The sequence below is a fragment of the Eleutherodactylus coqui genome, chromosome 6, assembly GCF_035609145.1.
Source record: "Eleutherodactylus coqui strain aEleCoq1 chromosome 6, aEleCoq1.hap1, whole genome shotgun sequence".
In the NCBI taxonomy this organism is placed as follows: Eukaryota; Metazoa; Chordata; class Amphibia; order Anura; family Eleutherodactylidae; genus Eleutherodactylus; species Eleutherodactylus coqui.
Window position 1 is genome coordinate 6,945,944 of NC_089842.1, and position 21,011 is coordinate 6,966,954.

A 21,011-nucleotide genomic window follows, 5' to 3' on the forward strand; every position below is an offset into this window, starting at 1 on the left:
TGGATTTAATCCAAAACACTGTTACGTTCATCTGTAGAGTGTGATTGTTCTCAGAAAGAGAAACCAAGTAATCTTGTAGATATTATACCACTCAATGGCTAACAAAAATACATGATGTTATATCAAGCTTTCAAACCCACTTGGGGTTCTTCCTCAGGCATAATGGAACAGATTTGAGGCCTCAGTCACACGGGCGTTTTTTCCCGCGATTTGCGGATCGCATGACGGATGCGCATCTGCAATTCGCGTAACCGGGGCCGAAAAGTTGCCCGAAAAAACTGCTCCTAGCCGCGTTTCATTAAAAACGGTCCTGGAGCTGTCCAGCGCATTGAATTCAATGGAGCCGGCAATACAGCCGGCTCCATTGAAAGCAATGGGCTGCAGGCAATCTCACGATGAATTTTCGGGAAGGGCTTAAAAATATAAGCCCTTCCTGAAATTCATCCAGAAATGTGTAAAAACAAAAAAAATATATATACTCACCTGGTCCCGGCAGACGGAGTTCAGCCACGGCGGCCGGCAGTTCTCCTGAACTGCTCTGAGTAGTATTCAGCAGCCGGGGATTTAAAATCCCCGCCTGCTGAATGAGCTGCCTCTGATTGGTCACAGCCTCACCAATCAGAGGCAGCTCTCACTTACCCATTCATGAATTCATGAATGGGTGAGTGAGTGCTGCCTCTGATTGGCTCAGTGCAGGGACCAATCAGGGGCAGCTCTCAGCTGTCATTCAGCTGAGAGCTGCCCCTGATTGGTCCCTGCGCTGAGCCAATCAGAGGCAGCACTCACTCACCCATTCATGAATGGATAAGTGAGAACTGCCTCTGATTGGTAGAGGAGAAAGATTTGTCTACTATATGTTCTCAATGGGGTCGGCGCTGCTGCCGCCGGCCCCATTGAGCGCATATAGAGAAGAGAACAGGAATCGCAGATAGGTGCGATCTGCGATTTCTGTTCTATAATTTATCGGACGAGCGCATAAAAAGCGCTCATGTGTCCGATACCATTGCAAAGCAATGGTTCTCTAAGCTCGCAGATCGCATGCGCAGGCGCAGGTCGCACGGAAAATCGCCCGTGTGACCGAGGCCTAATCATGTATTAATATGAATACATGTACATGTGATCACATGGGATAGCACACACATGATGTGATTAATTTGTGCTTGAATGAATTCAAGAACAGGATAAGAGGGCACAGACATGTTGTGATTAATAGCACTTAGATAAATACCAGACAGGGATGAGCATAACAGTAAATAATTAAGTAGTCCAGTGACAAAGGATGTGAAAGTTTTATGGTCTCTAAACTGATGGTAGAGGGTCAACAGGCCAATGTGTTACCTCTGCTCTGGGTTTCTCATATCTCATAATATCCACTGATGTCAAAACCCCCCTCCAAGATTCATTCTGTTTTTGATAGTATCAAAGGTGGTTATAAACTTATATTCCAAAATTCTTCTGTGACGTTGGGATTTAAAATTGTCTTTAATTATAACAACTTTCATATGCTGCATGTTGTGTTCAAGGGGTTGTCCCGCGGCAGCAAGTGGGGTTATACACTTCTGTATGGCCATATTAATGCACTTTGTAATATACATCGTGCATTAAATATGAGCCATACAGAAGTTATATACTCACCTTCCCTGCACTGACGTCCCCGTCTCCATGGTGCCGTCTAATTTCAGCGTCTAATCGCCCGATTAGACGCACTTGCGCAGAAGGGCCTTCTCCCTTCTGGTCGGTCCGGGCACGAGCGGCGTTCTGGCCCCGCCCCCTTTCTACGCGTCATCGCATAGCTCCGCCCCGTCACGTGTGCCGATTCCAGCCAATCAGGAGGCTGGAATCGGCAATGGACCGCACAGAGCCCACGGTGCACCATGGGAGAAGACCCGCGGTGCATCGTGGGTGAAGATCCCGGCGGCCATCTTGGAGGAAAAGAAGGAAGAAGTTGCAGAGAGGGGATTCGGGTAAGTAAATTTTTTTTTAATTTTAACACATCCCTTGGGTTTGTCCTGCGCTGAACGGGTGGCCTATGCAACCCCTTTCATGACTAGAAAAGTGCTTGGCCACAGGTAATTCTGTTTTTCTCTCTTTAATCGTGTGGCAATGTGATCTCATTCTGGATTTCAGTTTTAGTCCTGTTTCCCCAACATAAAAGCCCCTAACAGGACATTTACTACACAGCATCAGGTACACAATAGAGATGAGCGAACGTGCTCGGCCACGCCCCTTTTTCGCCCGAATACCGCGATTTCCGAGTACTTCCGTACTCGGGCGAAAAAATTCGGGGGGCGCCGTGGCGTCACGGGGGGTAGCAGTGGGGAGTGGGGGGGGGGGGGAGAGGGAGAGAGAGAGGGCTCCCCCCTGTTCCCCGCTGCTACCCCCTGCACCGCCACGCCTCTCCCCGCCCCCCGGCGCCCCCTGAATCTTTTCACCCGAGTACTGAAGTACTCGAAAATGGCGGTACTCGGGCGCGTAAGTACTCGAAACGAGTACGTTCGCTCATCTCTAGTACACAACATTGGACATGGCACATGTGAATGTCCTAGGGATCCTGTAGTCCTGCTATGTGTAGGGGATTTGCACCCTGTCTGTGATCAGTATATGTGAGAAGGTCTTGCATGCTCCTTGCATTGCAGGGATAAGTTCCTTTTTGTGTGTCAGAGGGCAAAGCACTCCTAATTATAGGAATCATCTAATTTAGAGGTTGTATGTAACACAGAAGGGGAGGGTCCGGGAATATGGCTTTCAGACACTCATCCTTGTTTAGGGTATGGTGGAGTTTCCTTGTGTAGTGTCCCAGAGGTGGGGTGTCTTTGGATGAGGTGTGTATGCCATGTGAGTTTTGTTGTTTTGTGCCAGTCTGTGTTTTGTGTTTGTGCTAACAAGCTTTGTAGTGGCAAGTCTGTCTCTTCTATCTTGGTGTCTGTGTTGTGCTTGAAGGGTTAACCAAGTTGGGAGGCAGACTTAAGAGTAGAGAAGAGAGAGTGGAGAAATGTAGTCATGAAGGATGATGTGTCAGCGGGAGGTTGAAGCTCTGGTGCTTCTGCCTGTGCAGAGCCGTAGGCCTATCTCATTTGCCGTGGGATGCATTCCATCAGGGAACTGAAGCTCGGAGTTTGTATCCTACTCTAGTAGTTGGAGGAAGTACCAAGCAAGCAAACAAAGGCAAAGTTGTGTGTTGTCAACTGTGTTAGAAGTGTACCCCTGGGGATTGTCTAACAGAAAACTTAGATTGAGGACACCAAAATGACGGGAAGGAGGAATGACTCCTGGAAAGTGTGTGTGTGGAACAGAGTTTGAAAAGGAAGGAAATGTACCAGAAGTATTTTGTCAATGCAATCTGTTCTTAGAAAGTCAAAGTTGAGCATGTGAGTAAACATAGACCATTTGCCTCTGGTTTAAAATTAACTTCTTGACTGTGGACTCTTTTATTTGCAATGAATGACCGTCCGCTCGAGCAGAGGCACTGGCATCACGTGACATATTGTTAAGGACTATTACCACCGTTTACTCTTGCCTGTTTTTGCACTGCGCGCAACCGAACTGGGCCACGCTCTGCCATTGTCGGAAGAGATTGCAGAGCGACTTGTGAGAATCATATTGAGAACCCTGTGGTTTCCCCCACAATGGCCAGCCTCCACTCAGATGCTGCAAGCAGCATCACAAATAGGAGGATACCTTTGTGCCTTGCATGTTGCAGTAGACATTCTTGTCTCTAAACATTAGATTATGCTAGGAACTTTATTTGAGGGCGATGACTGCTAAAATGCCCTACAAAATGGGAGAGGACTGTGTGGTGTAGCTTGGAGAGGTGACATTATTGGACATGCATATAATGCCTGAGGATAAAGGTATAGAAATGGACACTCAAGATGGCACCCAGCCAAGCCTTTTTCCTGCCAGCAAAAGCCCACCAAGTCTTCCCACCACAAAAAGCCCACCAGTGGTGAGGAAAGAGTAGGGGAGTGGGAAGCCCCTACTGTGGAGTTTGAGGAGGGAGGAGTCAGGAGCTGCCTTGAGGTGGGTCAGCAGTGCACTCAAAGGAGACTGAGCAGTGTCCACAGGAATTAGAAGAAGAAGCTACAGTGGTGAGCAGCGAGGGCTCTGAGGAGATGCAGGCAATCAAAGTTGTGCGAGGTCTGCCAGCTGGCTATCCACTTGCCTGTCCTCGATGGTACTTTGGGGATGAGAGAGAGGTGCAGGAGCAGATGCATGGTATGACATTGTTGTCAGGAGACTCTTCTGGACTGCGTTATGCAAGAGAAGGGGAAAGGACAAACATAGAAGGTGTGTCAATTGACGCTACTCTCTAGGGGCCGTAAAAACAGTTTGTCCGCCACGGATTCTGATACATAAGGACAATGTAGAAGTCCACCAGGCTATTCCAGCCTGATTACAACCCTTTATTAAGGAATATGGGGAGTAGAACTTTTCTTTAATGTTCCATGATGACAGAACTAAGAAAAACAGGGGTCAGTCTTACTGCACTACTCTGGTGAGGATAAAAGGACCGCATGTTTCTTCTCTGCTTTTAGCACCCCCGAGCACCCAAGGGGTACACCCCAGATTTGTAGCACCTGTTGTAGCAGAGGAGGAGAATACTGAGGAGGCTTAGGAAGTTTGAGGTTGGTGGAGTCCAGATCAATCTGTGTGCTCATCAGTGGAAATTTGGTTTTGGGGAAGCAATCCCATGCCCACAGGTTTTTCTACCAACTCAGAAACAGAAAAACTAATGCGCCAGATGGCACCTCGTAGTCGTAGAATTATAGAGCGGTAGAGTTAAAAGCGACCTCCAGGGTCACCTGCTCCAAACCCCTGCTCAGTGCAGGATTCACTAAGTCATTCCAGACAGATATTTTTCCAGCCTTTGTTTGAACACTTCCATTAAAGGAGAACTCATCACCTCCCATTGTAACCTGTTCCACTTATTGATCACTCTCCATGTCGGAATTGTTTTTTTTTATATCTAATCTGTGTCTCCTCCCTTTCAGTTTCATCCCATTGCTTCTAGTCTTTCCTTGTGCAGATGAGAATAGGGCTGATCCCTCTGCACTGTGACAACCCTTCAGATATTTGTAGATGGCTATTAAGTCTCCTCTCAGCCTTCTTTTTTGCAAGCTAAACATTCCCAGATCCTTTAACCGTACCTCATAGGACATGATTTTCAGACCGCTCACCATATTGGTAACTCTTCTCTGAACTTGATCCAGTTTGTCTATGTTTTTTTTAAACTGGGGTGCTCAGAACTGGACACAGTATTCCAGAAGAAGTCTTACCAAGGAAGGGTAGTGGGGGATAATGACCTCACATGATCTAGACTCTATGCTTCTCTTAGTACATCCCAGAATTGTCTATGATCTATTAGTGTACCCAAGTCTTTTTCGCATGTGCTGCTGCTTAGCCCAATTCCTCCCATTCTGTATGTGCTTTTTTCATTTTTCTTGCCCAGATGTAGGCCTTTGCATTTCTCTTTGTTAATTACCATTGTTAGTCGCCACCCACTGTGCAAGCTTTTCTAGATCTTTTTGAATCCTCTCTTCAAAATTTCATAAGTTTCCTATCAATTTCCTCCTCCAGATAATTTATAAAAATGTTGACCAACACTGGGCCTAGGACAGAGCCTTGTGGTCCCCACTTGATACACTCTTCTACTTGGATGTGCAGCCATTTATGACCACTCTTTGAGTACGATCACTCAGCCAGTTGTGAATCCATCTAACAGTTACCTTGTCAATCCCATATTTGGTCATTTTTTATATAAGTATGGTATATGATACTTTGTCAAATGCTTTACTAAAGTCAAGATATACAGTATCTACCGCATTTCCCTGATCAACCCAGTCGGTGATTCTGTTATAGAACGGCATTAGATTTGTCTGGCATGGCTTGTTTATTGCAAACCCATGCTGGCTCTGGTTAATTACTACATTTTTATCCAAGTACTTGCATACATGCTGTTTAATAAATTGTTCAAAGATTTTTCCCGGTATAGAAGTCAGGCTCACAGGCCTGTACTTTCCTGGATTCATCTTCTTCCATTACCATGCAAGTTTGCCACAAAGTATGTTTAATCATGTTTAAATAAAACTTGTGATTTTATGAATATCCTGGTGTTGGATCCTTTAAGTTTTTTCCTCATTGTACTAGAACTGAGCAGTCTGAAGGTTCCCTGCACTGGACTCAGTATACTTGGGTATGAACAAGATCACATGTGGGTGAGCTATTTTGCAAGAATGACAAAGACCTGGAGCCAATTGCAAAAGGTCTATGGAATAACGTAATAGTGATGTTTTTCTTCCTCCTGCTTCTTGCTTTCATCAAATTTATCTTTGTCCGAATTATAGTTCTCAAGAGGAAGCAGCAAGAAGACTTAAATATTAGAGATGAGCGAGCGTACTCGTCCGAGCTTGATGCTCGTTTGAGTATTAGGGTGTTCGAGATGCTCGTTACTCGAGACGAGGACCACGCGATGTTCGAGTTACTTTCACTTTCATCTCTGAGACATTTGCGCGCTTTTCTGGCCAATAGAAAGACATGGAAGGCATTACAACTTCCTCCTGTGACGTTCAAGCCCTATACCACCCCCCTGCAGTGAGTGGCTGGGGAGAACAGGTGACACCCGGGTATTAAAATCTGCCCCGCCCGCGGCTCGCCACAGATGCATTCTGACATAGATCAGGGAAAGTGCTGCTGATGCTGCTGCTGCTATAGGGACAGTGTTAGGTATTATTTTAGTCTTCAAGAACCCCAACGGTCCTTCTTAGGGCCACATCTGACCGTGTGCAGTACTGTTGAGGCTGCTTTTAGCAGTGTTGCACAATTATTTTTTTTTTGTATATCGGGTGTGCAGACCATTGCGTCCTCAGTCTGCAGTCATTGTACAGAGTATAGGGGCAGTACTGGTGAGGCAGGGACAGTGGGAAAGGTGAAAGAGATATACTGTCTATATAGGCAGTGGGCTTTTTCAAAAAAATTGGGGAAAAATACTATATTTGGGCTGCCTGTAACCGTTTTCAGTGTACTGCGTGTCTACTGGGGGTAGTAGTCCTAATTAATACGCAGCTAAGCGTTACAGCAGGCTTGCGCAAAATTGTTTCCTGGCTCTGCTGTGCCCGTTACATCACCTCCGTCATAGCACCAGAGGGAAACAGTATACATAATATACGCTGCATACAGTATCTGTCTGGTGTTTCAGCTCACCATTTAAAAAAATTGAAGCAAAATACTTAAGGCCTACCACTGCCCTTTGGCCACTTGACTGCTTCTGCGCTGTGAATTCCACTAGCTCAGTCATACGCACCTACGTCTCACTACAGGCGTGCGCAAAATTGTTTCCTGGCTCTGCTGTGTCCGTTACATTACCGCCGTCATAGCGCCAGAGGGAAACAGTATACATAATATACGCTGCATACAGAATCTGTCTGGTGTTTCAGCTCACCATTTAAAAAAATTGAAGCAAAATACTTAAGGCCTACCACTGCCCTTTGGCCACTTGACTGCTTCTGCGCTGTGAATTCCACTAGCTCAGTCATACGCACCTACGTCTCACTACAGCGTGCGCAAAATTGTTTCCTGGCTCTGCTGTGCCCGTTACATCACCGCCGTCATAGCGCCAGAGGGAAACAGTATACATAATATACGCTGCATACAGTATCTGTCTGGTGTTTCAGCTCACCATTTAAACAAATTGAAGCAAAATACTTAAGGCCTACCACTGCCCTTTGGCCACTTGACTGCTTCTGCGCTGTGAATTCCACTAGCTCAGTCATACGCACCTGCGTCTCACTACAGGCGTGCACAAAATTGTTTCCTGGCTCTGCTGTGCCCCTTACATCACCGCCGTCATAGCACCAGAGGGAAACAGTATACATAATATACGCTGCATACAGTATCTGTCTGGTCTTTCAGCTCACCATTTAAAAAAATTGAAGCAAAATACTTAAGGCCTACCACTGCCCTTTGGCCACTTGACTGCGTCTGCACTGTGAATTCCATTAGCTCAGTCATACGCATCTACGTCTCACTACAGGCGTGCGCAAAATTGTTTCCTGGCTCTGCTGTGCGTTCCGTAAGCGAAGTCAGCCTCCAACCACAGGCCAATAAGCGGCACATTTAATTACAGCGTTCTGTTTCTGCACTACTGGTAATACAGCATGCTGAGGGGTAGGGGTAGGCCTAGGGGATGTGGACGCGGGCGAAGACGCGGAGGCCCAAGTCAGGGTGTGGGCACAGGCTGAGCTCCTGATCCAGGTGTATCGCAGCCGACTGCTGCGGGATTAGGAGAGAGGCAAGTTTCAGGGATCCCCAGATTCGTCGCACAATTATTGGGTCCACGCGGTAGACCTTTATTAGAAAATGAGCAGTGTGAGCAGGTCCTGTCGTGGATGGCAGAAAGTGCATCCAGCAATCTATCGACCACCCAGTCTTCTACGCCGTCCACAGCTGCAACTCTGAATCCTCTGGCTGCTCCTCCTTCCTCCCAGCCTCCTCACTCCATGAAAATGACACATTCTGAGGAGCAGGCAGACTCCCAGGAACTGTTCTCGGGCCCCTGCCCAGAGTGGGCAGCAATGGTTCCTCTCCCACCAGAGGAGTTTATCGTGACCGATGCCCAACCTGAGGAAAGTTCCCGGGGGATGAGGCTGGGGACTTCCGGCAACTGTCTCAAGAGCTTTCAGTGGGTGAGGAGGACGATCACGATGAGACACAGTTGTCTATCAGTGAGGTAGTAGTAAGGGCATTAAGTCCGAGGGAGGAGCGCACAGAGGATTCGGAGGAAGAGCAGCTGGACGATGAGGTGACTGACCCCACCTGGTTTGCTAAGCCTACTGAGGACAGGTCTTCTGAGGGGGAGGCAAGTGCAGCAGCACGGCAGGTTGGAAGAGGCAGTGCAGTGGCCAGGGGTAGAGGCAGGCCAAACCGAATAATCCACCAACTGTTTCCCAAAGCGCCCCGTCGCGCCATGCCACCCTGCAGAGGCCGAGGTGCTCAAAGGTCTGGCAGTTTTTCACTGAGAGTGCAGACGATCGACGAACAGTGGTGTGCAAGGTTTGTCGCGCCAAGATCAGCCGGGGAGCCACCACCACCAGCCTCACCACCACCAGCATGCGCAGACATATGATGGCCAAGCACCCCACAAGGTGGGACGAAGGCCGTTCACCGCCTCCGGTTTGCACCGCTGCCTCTCCCCCTGTGCCCCAACCTGCCACTGAGATCCAACCTCCCTCTCAGGACACAGGCACTACCGTCTCCCGGCCTGCACCCATACGCTCACCTCCGCTGTCCTCGGCCCCATCCAGCAATGTCTCTCAGTGCAGCGTCCAGCCGTCGCTAGCGCAACTGTTTGAGCGCAAGCGCAAGTACGCCGCCACACACCCGCACACTCAAGCGTTAAACGTGCACATAGCCAAATTGGTCAGCCTGGAGATGCTGCCGTATAGGCTTGTGGAAACTGAGGCTTTCAAAAACATGATGGCGGCGGCGGCCCCACGCTACTCGGTTCCCAGTCGCCACTACTTTTCCCGATGTGCCATCCCAGCCCTGCACGACCACGTCTCCCGCAACATTGTACGCGCCCTCACCAACGCGGTTACTGCCAAGGTCCACTTAACAACGGACACGTGGACAAGTACAGGCGGGCAGGGCCACTATATCTCCCTGACGGCACATTGGGTGAATTTAGTGGAGGCTGGGACCAAGTCAGAGCCTGTGACCGCTCAAGTCCTACCCACCCCCAGAATTGCGGGCCCCAGCTCGGTGCTGGTATCTGCGGCGGTGTATGCTTCCTCCACTAAACCACCCTCCTCCTCCTCCTACGCAACCTCTGTCTCGCAATCAAGATGTGTTAGCAGCAGCACGTCGCCACCAGTCAGTGTCGCGCGGGGTGGCAGCACAGCGGTGGGCAAGCGCCAGCAGGCCGTGCTGAAACTACTCAGCTTAGGAGAGAAGAGGCACACGGCCCGCGAACTGCTGCAGGGTCTGACAGAGCAGACCGACCGCTGGCTTTCGCCGCTGAGCCTCCAACCGGGCATAGTCGTGTGTGACAACGGCCGTAACCTGGTGGCGGCTCTGCAGCTCAGCAGCCTCACGCACGTGCCATGCCTGGCCCACGTCTTTAATTTGGTGGTTCAGCGCTTTCTGAAAAGCTACCCACGCTTGTCAGACCGGCTCGGAAAGGTGCGCCGGCTCAGCGCACATTTCCGCAAGTCCAACATGGACGCTGCCACCCTGCGGACCCTCCAACATTGGTTTCATCTGCCAGTGCACCGACTGCTGTGCGACGTACCCACACGGTGGAACTCTACGCTCCACATGTTGGCCAGGCTCTATGAGCAGCGTAGAGCTATAGTGGAATACCAACTCCAACATGGGCGGCGTAGTGGGAGTCAGCCTCCTCAATTCTTTACAGAAGAGTGGGCCTGATTGGCAGACATCTGCCAGGTTCTTGGAAACTTTGAGGAGTCTACCCAGATGGTGAGCGGCGATGCTGCAATCATTAGCATCACCATTCCTCTGCTATGCCTCTTAAGAAGTTCCCTGCAAAGCATAAAGGCAGATGCTTTGCGCTCGGAAACGGAGGCGGGGGAAGACAGTATGTCGCTGAATAGTCAGAGCACCCTCATGTCTATATCTCAGCGCGTTGAGGAGGAGGGGGAGGAGCATGAGGAGGAGGGGGAAGAGACAGCTTGGCCCACTGCTGAGGGTACCCATGCTGCTTGCCTGTCATCCTTTCAGCGTGTATGGCCTGAGGAGGAGGAGGATCCTGAAAGTGATCTTCCTAGTGAGGACAGCCATGTGTTGCGTACAGGTACCCTGGCACACATGGCGGACTTCATGTTAGGATGCCATTCTCGTGACCCTCGCGTTACACGCATTCTGGCCACTACGGATTACTGGGTGTACACACTGCTCGACACACTCTCATACCCGAAGAGGAAAGGGGTTCGAGAGTGATGCTATACCACAGGACCCTGGCGGACAAACTGATGGTAACATTCCCATCCGACAGCGCTAGTGGCAGAAGGCGCAGTTCCGATGGCCAGGTAGCAGGGGAGGCGCGGAGATCAGGCAGCATGTACAGCACAGGCAGGGGAACACTCTCCAAGGCCTTTGACAGCTTTATGGCCCCCCAGCAAGACTGTGTCACCGCTCCCCAGTCAAGGCTGAGTCATCGGGAGCACTGTAAAAGGATGGTGATGGAATACGTAGCCGATTGCACGACCGTCCTCCGTGACGCCTCTGCCCCCTACAAGTACTGGGTGTCGAAGCTGGACACGTGGCCTGAACTCGCGATGTATGCCCTGGAGGTGCTTGCTTGTCCTGCGGCTAGCGTCTTGTCAGAGAGAGTGTTTAGTGCGGCTGGGGGAATCATCACGGATAAGCGTACCCGCCTGTCAACCGACAGTGCCGACAGGCTTACACTCATAAAGATGAACAAAGCCTGGATTTCCCCAGACTTCTCTTCTCCAGCAGCGGACAGCAGCGGTACCTGAACAATACGTAGGCTGCACCCGCGGATGGAAGCATCGTTCTCTATCACCATCAAAAACGGGGACCTTTTAGCTTCATCAATCTGTGTATAATATTCCTCCTCCTCCTCCTGCTCCTCCTCCTGAAACCTCACATAATCACGCCGAACGTGCAATTTTTCTTAGGCCCACAAGGCTCAGTCATATAATTTTTGTAAACAATGTTTATACGTTTCAATGCTCATTAAAGCGTTGAAACTTGCACCTGAACCAATTTTTATTTTAACTGGGCTGCCTACAGGCCTCGTTACAAATTAAGCCACAGTAACCAAAGCGATTAATGGGTTTCACCTGCCTTCTTGGTTGGGCATGGGCAATTTTTCTGAGGTATATTAGTACTGTTGGTACACCAATTATTTTGGGCCCTCGCCTACAGTGTAATCCTACTAATTTGTATGGGCTTCGCCTGCACTCATGGTACAGCAAGGTGTGTGGGGTTGGTCTACACTTTTGCTACATAAATGTAACTGGGGCCTTGTCTATACTGCAACTACTGAAATGTGAAAGAGACTGTTATCTCCCTAAACTGCTGCAACGGGAATGTTACTGTGGCCTGTCTTGACTGCTACTACTACTGAATTGGAACTAATACTGTGCTCCCCCTATACTGCTGCTTCGGAATTGTTACTGGGGCCTGTCTTGACTGCTACTATTACTGAAATGGAACTAAGACTGTGCTCCCCCTTTACTGCTGCTAGTGATATGTTACTGGGGCCTGTCTGGACTGCTACTACTACTGAAATGGAACTAATACTGTGCTCCACCTATAATGCTGCTAGTGATATGTTACTGGGGCCTGTCCTAATGCTACCGCTGAAATGTTACTAATTCTGTCGCTGTCAGGGTACCCCAGGGCTCGGTCCTTGGTCCCCTTCTTTTCTCTATCTATACTGCCCCAGTTGGACAAACCATCCACAGGTTTGGCCTCCAATACCATCTCTATGCTGATGACACCCAACTATACACCTCCTCTCGTGAGATCTCTGGACCATTCCTCCAAAATATCACCGGCTGTCTGTCCGCTGTCTCTAACACTATGTCCTCCCTTTTTCTCAAACTAAACCTCTCTAAAACTGACCTCCTTGTCTTTCCACCTTCTAACCAACCTCCCCTCAACATCTCCATTCCAGTGTCTGGCACCATCATAACCCCCAGACGGCATGCCCAATGCCTTGGGGTCACACTGGACTCTGACCTCTCCTTTGCCCCCCATATCCAATCTCTGGCCCAAACATGCCACATGCACCTCAGAAATATTACTAAAATACGTCCGTTCCTAACCGCGGACACGCTAAAGACGCTCGTGGTTGCGCTCATCCACTCCCGGCTTGACTACTGCAACTCGCTACTCATTGGCCTCCCCTGCACTAGACTCACTCCACTCCAATCCATACTAAATGCAGCAGCTAGACTCATTTTTCTATCCAGTCGTTATTCAGACGCCTCTGCATTATGCCAGTCGCTGCATTGGCTGCCCATCCACTGCAGAACTAAATTTAAACTCCTCTACCTCACTCACAAAGCTCTGCATGGCGCTGCGCCACCATACATCGCCTCCCTACTGTCAGTATACCACCCAGCACGCTCACTCCGATCGGCTAACACACTCAGACTAAACACCCCTGTAATACGAACCTCTCATGCTCGCATACAGGACTTCACCAGAGCAGCACCCATCCTCTGGAACGCTCTACCCCAAGGCATCCGGACAATTCCCGATGCACGAAATTCCAGACGTGCCTTAAAAACGCACCTCTTCAGGGAAGCATACCAAATCTCCTGACCTAGTCCCTCGCCCCTCCCTATGGTGCTCCACCCTGTTTTGCCTTCTGATAAATGATCTGTACATAAAATTTCCTATTGCCTGTGTTCCCCAACCCCTGCACCTCCTGTACCACCCCCAACCCATTTGTGTCTAACCCAATGTACCTCACATTGTAATTGTTGCAATTGTTGTATTGTTTTGCATTTATCCATGCCTGAAAGTGCTGCAGAATAAGTTGGCGCTATACAAATAAAGATTATTATTATTATTATTATTATTATTATTATTATTCTGGGCTCTACCTATACCGCTGCTAATGCTATGTCACTGGGGTGTGGAAACGGAGGCTTCCCAAAGACATCATGGTGGCGAGGCCATTTCCCACCAACGCGGTTACTGTTAAGGTGCATATAACCACGGACACATGGAGAGGACACATAGTGCCTCAAAAACATCCCCCTCCTCCTCCAACAATGAAAACATTCTTGGCAAATACCTTTGCATTGGTCCGTCTGGTGGCAGTCCAAGAATTTCACCTTTACCGACACAACAAGAGAGCCCCCCCCCCCCACCATCCCCCCGCCACGGCCCACTTAATCCTGGCCACATTCCGGAAACCAACTAAATAAAACCGCGCTACTGGGTCTGCAGTCGCCACCACATTCCCACCAACACGGTTACTGTTAAGGTACATATTACCAGTCTGACTGGGGCATGCACTGTGGGCCGAAGCACACCTGTATTGTATGTGACGTTAGCTCTGCTGAGCAGGGCACTGCAATGGGATACATTTATGTACCGCCGATGGGTTCCAGGGAGCCACCCATGCTGTAGGTCCACAGGACTTCACATTAGGGATTTAGCCAGTGTCTATGTATTAAAAACCCCGGTCAGACTGGGGCATGCAAGGTGGGCCGAAGACCACCTGCATTTAATCGGACGTTGCCTCAGCTGTGATGGGCAATGCAATGGGATATATTTATGTACCGCCGGTGGCTTCCTGGGACCCACCCATGCTGTCGGTCCACACGGAGTTGTAACTACATGTGTCTACTTATAAAGAACCCCAGTCTGACTGGGGCATGCAGTGTGGGCCGAAGCCCACCTGCATTAAACCTGACGTTACCTCAGCTGTGCTGGGCACTGCAATGGGATTTATTTATGTACCGCCGGTGGGTTCCAGGGAGCCACCCATGCTGTGGGTCCACACGGACTTCACAATAGGGAGTTGTACCTGCCTGTGTCTATGAATTAAAAACCCTGGTAAGGTTGGGGCGCGCAGTGTGGGCCGAAGCCCACCTGCATGTAATCTGACGTTAGCTTTGCTGTCCAGGGCACTGCAATGGGATATATTTATGTACCACCGGTGGCTTCCAGGGAGCCACCCATGCTGTCGGTCCACACGGAGTTGTAACTGCATGTGTCCACTTCTAAAGAACCCCAGTCTGACTGGGGCATGCAGTGTGGGCCGAAGCCCACCTGCATTAAACCTGACGTTACCTCAGCTGTGCTGGGCACTGCAATGGGATTTATTTATGTACCGCCGGTGGGTTCCAGGGAGCCACCCATGCTGTGGGTCCACAGGGACTTCACAATAGGGAGTTGTACCTGCCTGTGTCTACTTATAAAAAACCCCAGTGTGACTGGGGCATGCAGTGTGGGCCGAAGCCCACCTGCATTTAATCTGACGTTAGCTCTGCTGTCCAGGGCACTGCAATGGAATACATTTATGTACAGCCGGTGGGTTCCAGGGAGCCATCCATGCTGTGGGTGCACACGGAATTCTCATTGCGGAGTTGTACCTGCCTGTGACTATTTATAAAAAACCCGGTCTGACTGGTGCATGCAGACACCTTGACAGAATGAATAGTGTGTGGCACATGGGTTCCCCATTGCTATGCCCACGTGTGCAGCTCCTGATGGAGGTGGCACAGGATTGGATTTCTCATTGCTTCTGTACAGCATTGTGGGCTATCGCCCTGCCCCTTTTAAAGAGGGTCGCTGCCTGGCCCTGCCAACCCTCTGCAGTGTGTGCCTCCGGTTCCTCCTCATGGCAGACACACTTATAAATAGACATGAGGGTGGTGTGGCTATGAGGCCAGCGTGTGGCATGAGGGCAGCTGAAGGCTGCGCAGGGACACTTTGGTGTGCGCTGTGGACACTGGGTCGTGCGGGGGGAGGGGTAGTGTGGTGCTTAGCTAAGGTATGCCTTGCTAATAAGGGTTTTTCAGAAGTAAAAATTGTTGGGAGGGGGTGGCCCACTCTTGGCGCTATTGTGGCTTAATAGTGGGACCTGGGAACTTGCGATGCAGCCCAACATGTAGCTCCTCGTCTGCCCTGTCCGTTTCTGTGTCGTTCCCATCACTTTCTTGAATTTCCCAGATTTTCACAAATGAAAACCTTAGCGAGCATCGGCGATATACAAAAATGCTCGGGTCGCCCATTGACTTCAATGGGGTTCGTTACTCGAAACGAACCCAAGAGCATCGCGAAAAGTTTGTCTCGAGTAACCAGCACCCGAGCATTTTGGTGCTCGCTCATCTCTATTAAATATATTAATTTCTCCAAATCTTCTCTGTCACCGTCAACTTCAAATGGGCCCTTAACGCCTTCAGTGGCATGTTCATTATTACCATATCATGGCAGGGAAATCTCCGGGGCTTGCTGCGATCAGTATGCAGTGAAAACTCCAGAAGATCTCAGTTGACAGCTCAGTGCTCTGCACATTTCAGAGCTAGACCTGTCAACAGAAATCTTCCGGGATTTAACTGCATGGTCAGTGCAGCAAGCCCCGGAGATTTTCTAGGCGTGCCACTAAAGGGGTTAATGGATCTTTAAACGAGACAAAGACTTCACCTCTGGTGCTTCAACCAGTCATATGTCATTTACCACATTTTCCCCTGAAGTCCCAGAAGATGAATTTACCACAGGTTTCCTGAAGATGGTGCAGAACAGCAGGTGAGGATGCCTATCATACGTCCAGACACTGGAGAGTTAACTAAGCCTCAGTTGAGCTACAGTACCTGTATGTTTAGTTTCTGAAAGCACACCAATAAGGGCACCATGACCTGATCCCAAGAACAGTGTTAGAGACGGCAAATCTACAGAAGAAGACAGTGTGCTAACACATTAAGAATGAGTAGAAGGAACAGAAGCGGTAAGTAATGGCGCAGCATGGGATTTGCTAGACTGACACACGGAAGAATCGGTCCAACAGCTGTAGTTTCCGGTCCTGGCGTTACTTTATGAGTGCAATGGGTCTATCCTGGGGCTCCTGGTCCTCTATTGGTGTCTGACTATAGAAGTGCAGCTAGAACTCAGCCTTTTCGGTGGCCTGGACCACAGACCCTGTGCTGTATCAAAACTTGAGCCCCTCTTTCAAAACGCCATCCTGTCATACCATGTCTATAGTCAACAGTACCTTTTTGTGCTTGCAGGTTTGATTCTGGTTAACCACTGAGCAGACCCCTGAATGTATTCAGAATTCAGACCCCTCTCAGTCCTGAGTTTTCTTCAACTCTGACCACCGGGAACTGAAGAGGAGCCAGAGAGCGAAAAGTTCAGTGTTATTGGATGTTTTTCTATTGTAATAATCTAATTGTAATGGATTTAGAGATTTGTGGATTCACTGGATCAACCAACCAAGCCTAGACCAGTCCTAGTTTGGCTGGCAGCTGACTCCTCAAATAGAGGGACTGATGCCAGGAAAGGAGAGACTGAGCCTTGGCTGCAGAGGGAATGGAAGACCCCTACCTACCAGCAAGGCGATCGCCCCAATAAGGGCAGCCCTGCGCTGATAGGACCGCAAACACTGGGACTGGCAGCAGACAAAGGAGCACACAGATGCAGCAAAGGACAGGAGCAAACCCTAGACAGGGAACTGATAGAAAACAAACGTACAGACAGATGCAGAGCTCAGACAGCATAAGCAGAATCCAGACACAAACTCAGGAATACAAACAGAACTCAGACTGCATACACAGAACTCAAAGAGCGGGCAGAACTGAGCAACATAGACAGAACTAAGACAGAATAAGGTGACCAAAGAAAGCTGAATGTCAGAACCTAACACATACCAATTCTGAGACCCAGAGGAAGTGCCACTGCTCACCTTAAATAGAGGAGTAATGCCTATTTAACCTCACAGGTGAGCTGAGAGTAGAGTGACAGCACAAGATGATAAGTCGGTCATGACACATCGTCGCATGGTGGCCTCAACACAGCCCAAAGACCTGTTGTCTTGTTAAGCAGGTTAAGGGTTAATTCACTATGTGCAGAGTTCTGCTAGTGCTTTCTGCCTTTGCTACAAGGATGCATGCTGGATTAGCCATGCCTGGGAGTAAACTGTAGGTGTGGTTTTCTATTCATTCTACCAGTGTTCAGGTGCAGAGGGGCTATATATTCTCACCTCTCCTGGTGACCAGTGCTGCTTATTCTGTTCCATGGTGGAGTCCTTGGAGTTTGGAGCTCTACTGTGCTGGGTGTCATCCTACTTACAGATAAGTCGCTGCGGGTTATTTTTCAGATGTATTTTTGTGTTCTCATTTTTTGTTTTGCTTTGTGTGTCGGTTCATATCTCCATGGGTTCTTATAGGGACAATCAGGGCCCAGAAAGAAGACCGCTGGGCCACCTTTATAGAGGTGATGTCCCCGCTTTAGGCAGGGACCCAGCACCCTCCCTGCTAGGTTAGGGACAGGCTTCCTTTCCTCTCCTTGGAGTTTGTGCTACTGTCCTGTATGCGGTGTGTGCAGTCTTTTCCTACCGTATGTATGTTCCCTGTCACTGTGCAGAGTGTTATACTCTGGTGTCACACGGTCCTTACTGTTGTGGTTATCATCACCCTGCGTCCGTGCTGACCTTGGTGCTCGTGTGCTGCACAGACATGACAATAAGCCCCTATGTGGAGAGAGGTGGCGAAGAATAGGTGACCAGGGTTCTGTATGAGACAGAGGAGTGTATAAAGTGGCGTGGGCACAGGGACAGGTGTGCACCCCTGCAAGCTATTTGGCGCCATTTGTTCTCTGGAGGCCCCATTTCCAAATATTATCTCATTGTTCAAAACAATACTACATTCCTCCAGAAGGTCAGCGAAACCTCAGCAATAAAACTATACTAACGTCAGTACACAGCATCGCCATAAGTTACACGCCAGGAATATTTTGTCATTGTTTCTGCTGAAACTATTGCAGACTTCCAACAGTTTGGTTAATGAATCTGAAGGAATGATAATGAATGTCGCACCGCCGTTTCCCACTTATCATCAATGACAACTTGTTTCAGAAGCTGACGGTATGTGGTGCTCACGCTGCTAACATTTCTGTGGTGATTATATGGAGAATGGGTTGAATGCATCTCTAGACTGGAGCCATTTTGTTGAATTGCTGAAAAGTCCATTTCCGTTATTGTTCTGTGTGTGATTGTTGGAATGATCTTTTCTACAGAGCCAACATTTTTTCTTTAGCATTTTAACCCCTTAATGATGCGTTTTTTTTTTTTCATTCCTGGTTTCTCCTTCATATTTTAAAAAAAAATCATTGCTCTCATTTATCCGTCGACGTGGCTGTCTGAGGGCTTGTTGTTGTTATGGTGATACCATATAATGTACCATATAATGTACGAAAAACTTTCAAAAATTCCTAAGCGGAGTGAAAAGGGAAATAAATGCTATTCCACCATCTTTGGTGGGGTGGTGGTGGTCGTTGTGGTGGGGTTCTTGTTTCTGTGGTGTATACACTGCAGCAAAAATGACTTTATTCCATGTGTACAATTATTACGATACAACATTTCTATAGTTTTGGGGTTTTTTTGCTGTACAACTTTTATAAAATAAATAATTTTTGGAAAACGATAAAATTATTTTCTGCCACCATCTTCTAAATGCAATAACTTTCTTACTTTTCCGTCGCTTTAGTTGTGCGAGGGCTCTTTTTTTCCCCTGTGGCTTCCTGTAGTTTCTATTGGTGTTTTGCAGTTCATGTCTGACATTTTAGTAGCTTTTTATTACATTTCTTCGTGGAGACGGGGAGACCAAAGTGCATTTCCCGCATTGTGTATTTTTTTCCTGCCGGCATTCACAGTGCAGGGTAATAGTGGGATACTTTGATAGATCAGACTTTTTTGGAACAAATATGCTTTTTCTTGTTTTCATTTTATTTTATTATAAATATAAGGAAAGGGTTTATTTAAGGTTTTATTATCTTTTATTTTTTCTAAATATCAATAAAAAAAAGTTAAACTTACAGTTTTTTTAGTCCCCATATGGGTCTTGAACGTCAGTTTAATTGCTCTTGAAGTATGATGCATAATATTGTGTTACACCACGTTTTTACAGGCCATGGCAACCAAAGGACACACCACAATTTGTGGGAACTCCTTCTCACTCAGAACGTAAGTTAATGTCCTGTGTCGGGAAGGGGTTAGTTAAGGGTAATATGTTATCACTTTCCCAGCGCTTCGTTCATTTCAATGGGACGGCCAAGATATCAAAACGGGGGTATGTCCGTCACTCCCATTGAAATGAATAGAGTGCTGACCACATATACTCGGCCAGCACTCCATTCAGAGTGATGTCACTGCTGGAGAAGAAGCAACCACCGCAGTGATAGGAGAAAGGGACACGGGAGTTATGTTCTTGAAATGGGTGGGGATCTCAGCGGTTTCAATAAAGGTTAATTTTTAGAGGTCAACACTGTGGTACACTGGAGATGAAAGAACAACCATGGTGACCATTCATTGAAGAAGAACCACCATCACCTTCACCTTTTAGGGACATATTGGAGGGCAAATTAGTGCATTTCATTTTTATTCCCATTGGCTTTATTGGGGTTTTACCAGATAAAACAATCTCTCCCCTATCCACAGGATATCCGCAGCATAGAGGATAACTTCTGTGGAGCAGAAAGGACTAGTGTTGTGCTCAGTTGATAGTACTGTTGTTTTTCAGTGCTGGAGTTGCAGGTTCAAACCTGACCAAGAACAACACCTGAATAGAGTTTTTCAAAGTCCATGTGGTTGCTGTCCTTGATAAGATTTGAACCTGGGATCTCTACACGGTAAGGAAACGATGCTCAGTCAAGGGAAAGACATTTTTTCAGGGATTTTCAGAAAAACCTGGGTCAGGCTGATCTGATTCTGTGAAAATTGGCTCCGTTTCATCACCCAGTGGATCACGATGTGCAACACTAATTCTGAGACCCTTAGGTCTCTTCATGAAGTGGTTCATCCGGGATGAATCTGTTCCTAAACAATTCATTTTCTGCCAATCCTGTCATTATTTTCTGTGTTCCATTTCCATCTCCGCCATAAGAAGTAGCGCGGTATATTGGATGATGTTTTAGACAGGTTATTTTGTGTCTTATATTTCAACAAGAAACTTCCTTTCTTCCTCAGGTCTAATGGCCAACACAGCAATGTCCAAGATTTTCCTGGCTTTTACTGTTATTATTATTTTTTTGAGCCTTCTCACCCATCACACATTAAAAAAGGTAATTATATTGTGAATTGTTTTAGTAAAGATGACTATGTGTTGTGTGGCTGTGGAGTGCGCAGAGGTTCGAGATAAAACAGAGACAACCAGAGGCACGAAGACACAGTTTACGACATTTTTCCATGTCTGCCCGCTCACCTGACTACCTCTCACACTTCGTAGGTCTACTCTATGTATTCCAGGCACTTCTATGCAGAGCGGCCTCCTGCCAGCCGCCATCCTGACAGTTAG

The 21,011-nt window shown here is 48.2% G+C and overlaps 2 protein-coding genes across 3 annotated transcripts in view; one reads left to right on the forward strand and one right to left on the reverse strand.

Moving 5' to 3' along the window:
* LOC136631769 (uncharacterized) overlaps positions 1–21,011 on the reverse strand; it is a 248,364-nt gene that overhangs the window by 21,164 nt on the left and 206,189 nt on the right. The gene's annotated exons all lie outside the window — the stretch shown is intronic.
* Positions 20,766–21,011, forward strand: part of LOC136631775 (NXPE family member 1-like) — a 72,081-nt gene continuing 71,835 nt past the window's right edge. The window contains exon 1 of the mRNA XM_066606110.1: positions 20,766–20,778. The gene's annotated coding sequence lies outside the window, so the exon portion shown is untranslated. The remainder of the gene's footprint in view (positions 20,779–21,011) is intronic.